The sequence below is a fragment of the Gavialis gangeticus genome, unplaced genomic scaffold (genome assembly GCF_001723915.1).
Source record: "Gavialis gangeticus isolate Ggan-Ray unplaced genomic scaffold, GavGan_comp1, whole genome shotgun sequence".
NCBI classification, from domain to species: Eukaryota; Metazoa; Chordata; order Crocodylia; family Gavialidae; genus Gavialis; species Gavialis gangeticus.
The window spans coordinates 26,952,532-26,960,547 of record NW_017729000.1 but is presented as its reverse complement, the minus strand read 5'-3'; positions in this window follow the sequence as shown (position 1 = coordinate 26,960,547).

Sequence of the window (8,016 nt, the reverse complement as noted above, 5' to 3'; positions counted from 1 at the left end):
CACCCCTGCCCTCGCCCCCTGGCCATGCTGCCAGCTGCCATGTATCACCTGGGACCAGCACCACCTCCCACTCCCTCAGCCCCCAAACCATCTTCCCCACTATATCCTTTCTGTATAGCTTATAGCCCTCAATGTGTACCGCCCAGTTGTGGGTAGAGTCCCACCAGGTTTCTGTTAACTCCACTAAGTCATAAGTGTTCTCTGCAAGCAGGAGTGCTAGTTCATCCTGCTTGCTCCCCATGCTCCTAGCATTAGTGCATAGGCACCTGAACCCTGTTACTGGTGCCTTTGTTGCCCCCCAGCTTTGATGCCCAATGGGCCCCTTACTGCTTATTGCTTACCTGTGCTGTACTGCTGGATGTCCCATGGAATGCAGGTTCCTGATGATCTCCTTCTTCTGCCTCCCCTTCCCCCATCTGAGCTAGTTTAAATCCTGACATAGGAGATCAGCCAACCTGTTGGAGAAAAGACTTTTACCTTTTGCTGAAAGGTGAAGTCCATCGTGCCCCAGGAAGTCCCTTGCCAGGAAGTATGGGTCGTGGTCCAGGAAGCCAAATCCTGCAGTATGGCACCAACTCCTCAGCCGCAGGTGGACCTCTCTGATGCAGATGCTGTGATGCCTGCTGCGGCCTCTGACTGGGAGGATGGACAAGAAGACCATGTGCACCCCCCATCTCCCTAAGCCTAGCCCCCAGAGCCCAGTAGTCACCCATGACACGGTCAGGACTACTCCTGGCCACATCATTGGTTCGCACATGGATGAGGACCATGGGATAGTAGTCCGAGGGCCGGATCAGGTCAGGAATCCTTGTCATGACATCCCAGATCTTGGCCCCTGGCAGGCAACACACCTCACACACCATGGGATCTGGGTAGCAGATGTTTCCTTCTGTTCCTCTCAGTATAATGACCCATCTCCTCTTCCTCTGGTAGCTTGTCTGGCCCCCAGCTTGCTCAGGGATGAATCGGGGTACCTCCTGTGCCGTTTCCTCCACCGCACTCTCCTCCAGTGCAGCCAGGGCTTTCTATCTGTTCCCCAACTGCACCAGTGGATCCATTTCTGCAGCGAGTGGCCTGGCCCTGGGGGTGACCGCTGTCCATCCTTCTGTATTGGCTTCAGGGCTTCTGCAGCCTGATCCTCTGCCTGGTGTCTGGCTCTGCAGAGAAAGGAAGTACCCATCAATCTCCTCCACAATTGCCCTGATCCCCCTCAACCTGCTCACCTCTGCCTAGAGTACCACCGCCTGCCCCTCCATTGCCTCAACCCTGGCACATGTGGGGCAGGCGGGGGGACCCCCGGCCTCCCCCCTGCCCCCAGGCCTCTGAGGACCTGCCAGGCAACCCCTGCACACAGGGGGCCCAGGTGCCACCACCCCACCCCAAGGCTCCGTCTGGGTGGAGGCCTCAGAGGCACCCCGGGTGGTGGGCAGCATTGGGGCATTGTCCCTGACTGCACTCTGAGTCACCACCCACATCAAGATCCCCACAAGTGCTCTCCCCTGGAGAGTCACCAGCCCCCCCCCTGCTCCCCACCCTGTGCTAACGCCTGTTTGCACACTCTGTTAGCACGCAGCTCAGGAGCACGGCTCCTGGTCTTCTCAGCTAAGAGGCTCTGGGGGGCTTTCCCTCCGGATCCTCTTCATCTGTGCTGGCCCCTGGCCCCTGCCCCTCTTACCTTTCTCACTGTTCTGCTGCTGCTGCTGCTGTCTCCGCTGCCCAGTAAGTCGACTGGGTACATGTGTGCTGCTGGCACACATATACCTCCTCTGACTCAAGCCACAACTGCCTTTGTTTTGTAATGGTGCAGATCTACATGTAGTGGGTTTTCTATGGGGATACTATGAATGGTATGTTATGGATCCCCTGAGTCAGAATTGGTTAAAGATAAATGTATTTCAATATTTCTAGAGATAAATACTCCCATGACTTGTGTCATTATAGGATACCTTAAAATCTCAAAGAAAGGTTGGAGAAGAAGCGCTATTATTAAAAGTAAGGCTCATTTATGTCTGGATGTAACTGAACCACGGACATCACATAACCAAAAACACTGTTCAGGGTTACAGTCATTTTTGACAGGTGAAAAGGACTTAGTGGAAGAGCTGGTCATTGAAAAGAATCTTGGATTGAGTGGTTACAATTTAATACAATTTAATGGAAAAATAAACATAAATTAGTCTGTGTGGCAGAATGCCATCTCTATCTCTCCCCAAAAACTCTGTTCTGAACCAGGTAAATGAGGTCATAAGGGCTATATAAGTTAAGGACTGCCTGGGAGGAGGGGCAGTAGTCATGATGAAAACTCAGAGAGAGAAGAGTTGGACCATATGAAACTTGCTCTCTCTCTTGAAACTCATGATCAATGAACCACCTGCCTCCAGAGGGAATCTCCATCTGCCTCTGGATGATATTTGTAAGTAAGCTACCTGAGCTCTAACTAGATATATAGCTTGCGGTAACTCAGATGTGTGATCAAAGGCTACCCAGCCATGCCAGTTTGCTCTCTGGGATTTCTCGGATATTGTTGTAATCGGGACCCTGTTCCAAACCTACTCCTTGTAACCAATAAAGTTCTCGTTTGTACCTAGTGTAGGAGACTTATTGGGAGTGGGTCTAGATTATGCTTTGGTTCAGCTGACTAAGGGAGACCACTATTTGTGCTTCAGTCTGAAGAAAGCCCCAAGTTCTTCAAATGAGTCAAGTATTCTTGAGGGCCACTAGGCCTGTGTTTCCCAGGGGTCACAGTGCCAGGATTAGGCCAGACCCTGGCTGGTGGCAGCACTACCCCCAGGCTAGTGGGTGTGCTCCAAGAAGGGGGTCGGCTAGACGTGAGGCACCCCAAGGAGGCACTTGGAACCTGGAAGGTGGTTGGGTGCAGTGAGATGCATGGCTCAGTACACCCCCTACTGGCCTGCCACAGTTTGTAAGTAAGTTAAAAAAGTTATGGAAACTAGTTGGTGATGTCAATGGAACTGAGGAGTTTAAGGACTTAGAAAAACAAACCATATTCATATTTAAGTCAAAAATACAAAAGATTATCTAAAATCTGCATCCCAAGCAAAGGAAGATATTTTTAGGAAAGGACTCCAGATCTAACTGGATGAATAATCACTTCTAAAAAGACATTAGAAGAAGCAGAAAAAGTTGGGGAAGGAGGGGGAGTTTCAAGACTCTAGTTTCTCCTGTGGCTATAGTGATAGGGGCAGCAGAATCCATGTGGGAGCCCAGGGGCCATATACTACATCTCTCAGGGGCCACCAGTTGGACAGCTCTATAGTTCCTAGTAGAGTTTCTCAGGGGCTATTTTTGGAGTTAATCTCACTGAACTTTTTCATTAATGAAACTGGAACAGAAGTATAGGAATGTGAAAATGAAATTTGTGGATGACACAGATATGAAGGAAGCTCAAGAGCATTTGATTTTTCTGGTGTAATAGAAATGGGATGTAAAAAAATAAATGGTACAAAATGCCAAGTCATACACTTAGCAGAAATTCTATTTCTCCCTATAAACTGTGGATATCATCAGCTGGAAGACAGAGAGAGAGAGAGAAATGTATATTAGTCAATTGCATTAAAACTATGAGCCATTAATGTGGTATAACAGTAAAAAAGTCAAATATGATCCTTGTATGAATAAGGGGACTTATTTCCAGTACAATTAGTCCAATAATTCAAGTCTCTGATGAGACTGCATCTGGAATACTGTAAACAAGTTTGGTCACCAGTGTTTAAAACAAAAAACAACTGCAAAATGTAGGTATTAAGATAAGCGGAATCTTATGACAGGACACTAAGGAGTTTGGTTTCTCTAGTTCAGAAAAATGGAGGTAGATAAGGGATGTGATAGCAAGGAAACACCAGGAGGGAGAAGTTATTTAAACTGAAGGACAACGAAGGCACAACAAAAACTATGGATAAGTTTAGCCTCTCAATAGAAGTAGTGGGAGAAGGAAACATAACTAGCTGATCCACTGCAACTTTGTATCTGTCCTGGCTATTACTTGCAATAAACATGGCACAACAAGTTCTTCGATACATTCATAATAAGCTGGTATCTTTGCTCTAAAGATAATTGTGGATAATATTAAACAAATGCTCTGCTGGAAGGTGGGTAGATAGGGAGGAGTGATAGAGAGGGAATGTATATCCTTCCAATAAATTTTTTAAGTTTATCCTATGCAGTCAAATGCAGCAAACAACTTCTTTTTAGCCAGAGTTTCTGGGGATTTCTGAAATTTGAACCCCAAGTCAAGAGTCAATAAATTGGCCTATGGAAGGGACAGGGAAATTCCAGCCTGCAGGCTGGATCTGGTCAGCTGTGGACTGCATTTCCCAGCTGTCCCTGCTCTCATGGCTTGGGCCAGTCTCCATGGTGACCCCAGCTGCACCTGCACAGGGAAGCTCAGTCTGGGGTTGCCGTGGAAACCAGCCTGAGCTGTGCTGGCAGCTGGGTTGGGGCAGATTGCTCCAGAGCCAGGCCAGGGCTGTGATCTGTAGTCTGAACACTCCAGGCAGGAGTGCGCAGGTGGGGGATCATGGCTCTGCCCTGGCTCCAGACCAGTCTGCCACTGCTGTAAGAAGCTGGGGCAGAGCTGTGATCCCCTGCCTGCATTCCCTTTCACAGAGCATACAGGCTATAGATTGCAGCTCTTTCCTGGCTCCATAGCAAGCTGCCCCCATCCCAAGTTCCCAGCAGCTCCAGAGTAGCACCCTGCTCTGCTCTGCTGTGTGCACTGCCAGTGCAGCTCAGACTTGTCTCTATGGCAACCCCACCCTAAATTTTCCTGCAAAGGTGCAGCTGGGGTTTCCATGGAGACCAGATCAAGCCATGAGGGTAGGGGCTGCTGCGAAATGGAGTCCAGCTGCTGGCCAGATAGGCCATTTTTCCCACCTCTGGCCTATGAAGGGAATAACAAACACATCACCTGGTGGTGGCAAATGAGAAGTCCTTTACTAAAATTATGCACAAACATACCAAATAGGCGGTTCAGGATGAAAGGGTGTATGTATATTCATTCATAATCAGTGTACTCAGAATTTAGATAGCGGTTGGATGAGGAAATGCATCTTTCCTCCTTAAAAGTTTTATGTTTAAAATGAATAGATGTCCAATGGTGGGCTTTCACCCCAAAAGTCCTGCCCCTATCTGTAGTAGAGGCTTGTCTCTATTGATCTAGGTGTCATCAATCTCTGGAGCTCATCACCTGTCTGAGGAGCTTTTTTTTCCTTTTCTTCCTTTCTTACTCTATCTTCTACACCAAGACAGCTTTAGCACCTTGGCTAACAAGCCAAAGTCCACCACGATGTCTTGGTGGCCCCTCCCACAAGTCCACAAACTTGCCTGACATGACTTGTTGTTATAGGAGAAAATAGAATGCCGGGGTATGTAGGTCTTCACGCTTTGGCTCTTGCAATTTGTCTTAGTGTAGTAAGGGCTCCACCAACCCCTACACCCTCACCCATTCCACTGGGTGGTAATTCAGTTGTCTCCACAATCTGCCTTTGAGCGTACAAAAAATGCTCCTTGGGTCTCTAGGTCTGGCCAACCAGTATCTCCGATGGGCCCAGTTATACCTCGCCCGGATGGAACCTGGCACAGACCTGCCAGAAATCCTAGCCAGTCCTTTGCCTGGCTTATTGTCCTGATAGTTGTAAACATACTATCTGGGGGTGACTTTCATCTCACCCTAACAAAAAGGAGAACAAAAAACAGACTGGCATGTTGCCCTTATAGTCCCAACTTTGCGGTACCCTTTTTTTCCAGCCCTGCTATTAGGGTCTTTACAGTACCATCTAACTGCCTCGCCTTCTAACTGCCTCGCGGCAGTTTCTGTTTCTCTACAGGCCTTTCCTTCAGGTTTGTCTCCCCCGGCAGCTCCCTCCACAGAGTTACTTCCCTTAAGCCCGGTCTCCCTTGCTTCCTTAGTGCCTCCAGCTCTCCCTGCTGCCTCGTTCCTTGAGTCAGTCACTTCCAGTTTTCTGTGTCCCTCTTTTGCCTGCCCCACATCTGCTTTTATCCTGGAGTTTCAGCTGACTCCCCCTCCCCTTCTGAAACACCGGGTGAAGAAAGAGACCTGTGGAGTTCTTTGCAATACAGGTGGAGCCATTTTACTCCTCTGGGGCTCTTCTTTCGCCTCACAATAGACAAGAAAGAAGGAATTATAAAAATATATATTCTAATTGAACATATTATTAGGGGAAATATCTGTCTGAATGAGCTGCTATATTATGCATTAGATATCTTACACAAGGCTGATTGGTTAGATGATGTCTCTATTATCAGGGTTGTTGATTAGCCCAGTTTCAGGCTATGGGCTGAGGAGGAAGAGGAGGATCAAGGTAGTTAACCAAAGACTGTGGCGCTGGTGTCATCGTGAAAGCTTTGGCTTCCACAATCACAGTCCGCTCTTTGGTGAGAGAGGCAGTGGTCTGCTGGGAAAAGACTCACTGCACTGGGGAGGAGGCTCTTCTCAGCCAGACTGGCTGACCTGCTTGACCGAGCTTTAAACTAAGCCCACCAGGGGCTGGGAGGACTACTGCCACAGCAAGCCCACTGGGCAACTTTTTGCAAATCCAACAGGCTAAGGCATTCAAGGGAACCCACCCCTACCCCAGCCCTGGAACGATGTGTAGGGAAGACTAGGACCTCCAGTGGAGCACTTATGTGCCTGTACACCAATACCAGGAGCTTGGGGAACAAACAGGAGGAACTGGTCCTCCTGCTAAACAAGAATTACTACAATCTCATAGGGATAAGATAGACCTGGTGAGACTCCACCTATGACTGGGCCACAGGTATAGATGGCTATACCTTGTACAAGAGAGATCATGTAGACAAAACGGACAGGGGTGTAGCTCTCTATGTCAAGAAAGCTACACATCCCTGCAAGCCGACATTGGCATCCAGGGTGGACAACTGGAGACTCTCTAGGTTAAAATCCATGGTGAACCTGGCACAGGGGACACAGTGGCAGGAGTCCACTACAGACCTCCTAACCAGGATAAGAGCTCAACTAGGAATTCACCAAGGAGCTGGCTGAGGCTGCACACTCCCAGTGTATGGTTGTCATTGGAGACTTCAACTATCCAGACATCTCATGGGAAGAGCACTCAGCCAAATCCTAATGGTCGCAAAGCTTCCTCATGTGCATGGACAAGCTCTATATGACTCAAGAAGTCTACGGACCGACAAGAGGCAAAGTACTGCTCAACATGGTACTGGCAATGGGGAATGTTTTAATCAGTGACCTAATGATCGAAGGGCAGCTGACAGACAGTGACCATGAGCTGAACACCTTCACCATCCACTGTAAAACTGGCAAGTCACTCAGCAATGCCAAAGTCCTCAACTTCAGGAAAGCTGGCTTTGGCAAGCTCAGGAGGCTTGTTGGCAAGGCCCTAAGGGACCACAATCTGAAGGAAAGGCAAGTTCAAGAAGAGTGGTTGCTCCTCAAGGGAGTGATCCTGGAAGCACAAGCAATGTTTATCCCATCTCAGAGGAAAGGCAGCAAAAGGGTACAGCAGCTTTGCAGGGAATTTGTGGACCTCTTGCATCTAAAAAGAAAGACCTATAAAGGATGGAAGACTGGATCTACCTCAAAGGAGGAGTCTTCTGCACTGGTCCAGACCTGTAGGGAGTGAACCAGGAAAGCCAAGGCTGTGACTGAACTCCAACTGGCTACACATGTTAAAGACAATAAAAAGTCCTTTTTTAGATATGTGGGAAGCCAGAGGAAAAACAAGGGTAACATGCAGGGCCCCTGGCACGGCTCTATGAGCGATCGTGGTGCTTGGGCCAGGTGCCAGATGATTGGAAGGTAGCAAATGTGGTCCCCATCTTCAAGAAGGGGAAGAGGGAGGACCCGGGCAACTATAGGCCCATCAGTCTTACCTCAATCCTGGGGAAACTCTTTGAGAAGATCATCAAGGAGCACATTTGTGATGGGCCGGCATCAGAAATGATGCTCAGGGGCAATCAGCATGGATTTATTAGGGGGAGATCATGTCAGACCAA